The sequence below is a fragment of the Dendroctonus ponderosae genome, unplaced genomic scaffold, assembly GCF_020466585.1.
Source record: "Dendroctonus ponderosae isolate FM_Combo_2020 unplaced genomic scaffold, Dpon_F_20191213v2 Dpon_F_20191213_10, whole genome shotgun sequence".
Taxonomy (NCBI): domain Eukaryota; kingdom Metazoa; phylum Arthropoda; class Insecta; order Coleoptera; family Curculionidae; genus Dendroctonus; species Dendroctonus ponderosae.
In genome coordinates this window covers 4563840-4565861 of record NW_026017111.1, presented here as the reverse complement: position 1 = coordinate 4565861, position 2022 = coordinate 4563840, and the positions used below count along the sequence as shown (strand labels likewise).

At 40.6% G+C, this 2022-nt stretch overlaps 1 long non-coding RNA gene across 1 annotated transcript; it reads right to left on the bottom strand.

The window, feature by feature from the left end:
• Positions 1-17: 17 nt before the first annotated feature.
• Positions 18-373, bottom strand: LOC125502752. The gene is made up of 2 exons (XR_007280508.1): positions 241-373; positions 18-187 (listed from the first exon to the last, which is right to left on the bottom strand). It is a non-coding gene; the product is annotated as an uncharacterized LOC125502752 (long non-coding RNA).
• Positions 374-2022: the final 1649 nt, after the last annotated feature.

The window sequence follows — 2022 nt, the reverse complement described above, 5'->3', positions numbered from 1 at the left end:
TGTAATAAATGTAGAAATGAAAGTTTCACGGGTTTTTAATAGCTGAACGACCAAGATCCCATCTGGCCAATACAGTGTCCTTCGTCATCAAATGTTGCCAGCGTGAGTTTGCTCAACTTGGTGCTCAGAGCTGCATGGTTTGCACTGTAAGGGGGCGCAGCTGCACCTCCAGGAGGATTGTGATTGTCTGCAAAAAACCCATCTGGCTTGGCGTGATTCCAAAGTTGTTGTTAAGCTCACCATTATCGCTGTTGCTCTGACTTTCGCACATTTTGTTGTCCACTTCGTCATTGGACTTTGATACCACTTGGGACACATACGAGKTGATGAGCGTGTCCTTTGGCCTTCCAGTTCATCAAGCGGTCTTCGTTCTTCTTCCTGGAATGCCTTTAAACTTTAAATTGACTAAAGTTCAAGTAAAACCWAAAAGTATTCGTTGTCGTTCGGCTTCCGCCTGCAAGTCTTCCTCTTCCTTGACTTTGTCCAGTTCGCGTTGCTTCATCATGGTCAGAAACTTGCTTTGCAGCTCCCTGCGGGTCGCGATTTTGTACTTCTAATCTTCTTCGGCGGCCTCTTCCAGTCCAGCACCTCTTCATCGTTGAGCGGCTGGATGGGACAGTCCACTCGGGCCATTATTTGCTCGGTCACGTCCTTGATCGAAATTTTTCTCCAACCGGAACAAAAGGTATTCTGGATTGCATCCTCCTCACAACGCGGCGATTCATATATTCAAAGTTCTAGAGGCTCTTAGAATATTGAAAGCTGTTTCATCGCGTGAAACGCTTTAAATTCATGCGCTCGAGTTGTAGCTGTTTGTCCGTTGAAAGTTCCTGTGGTTCTTTGCCGGTTGGACGATGCGAATTTTTTAAGCAGAAAGCGCTGTTAAAGCGTGCAAAAAATCAGACTTTTCGCAAATTTTTATGAACTTTCAGCGAATTTCCAGTCAAGTATCCGCTAAGGATTATGAAAATCTCAAAGTGCTACTTGCGGTGGTTTGAAAGATTCGGCTTTCTAAAAGAAASACCGCAKTTGAGTAGAGTTATCCATTAATAAACCGATATTTACCAATTTCGTAAAAATCGCAAGTTTCGCTTGATTTTGTCGARAATTTCAGCACCTGRCGARCCCAGTGTCTGCTAAAAATCGTGAAAATGTCCAATTGCTAGTTGTTTTCATTTGAGTTGCAATYTTTKAAGGGTGGAACSCAGTCCTGTAAAAAGTTTCATTCTGAAACTGATATTTGCCAAGCTRTAGTAAATCTAGCATCCAGTTAATATTTATAAAACTTTCACCCTTATTAAATCCATGCGTCTTCTACAGATGGAGCAAATTGCAAAGTCACAAATGCTTTAGTTTCGAGCACTGGCATTGTATTGTATTGTATGCATCTGTATTTACCCAGCTGGACAAAAATCAGGACTGAAGATTTTTATAAAACTCTCAGCGTATTTAAAGTCAAAAGTTTTCAAAAGATTTAGCGAATATCGCATTGTGACTGTCAGTTGAAAGACCCGACTGTTTTAAGGAGGCAACCTATTCAAGTCGAACATCAAAAAAAATGCCAAAAAAAACAAGATATTTGGTKATTTTTATGCAACTTTCAGCGTCTTTTAGAGTCAWYTGTCTTCAAACCATTGTGAGACTTCGAAATCGCTTCTTGCCCTGGTTTGGAAGATCCGAAGTTTTCTTTACGGAGAGAACGCAGTCGAGTCGAAACTGCCATTAATAGACCCGATATTTATCAAATTAGAAAAAATCGCGACTTTGGGCAACTTACATGAAAATAGTAGGCCGTCCCTCGCGTCAAGTGTCTTCTAAAGGTTGTCAAAATTTCAAATTTCCACTTGCGCGAGTTCCGAAAATCCTATTTTTTTTGGGAGGGAATGCAGTTCAGTCGCTACTTCCAAAATTAAGCGAATTTTTACCGAGCTGACAAAAATCAGGATTTTTGGCGATTTTTATGAAACTTCCCATGTCTTTCGAGTCAAATATTTTCTAAAGAATATCGAAATTTCAAATTTC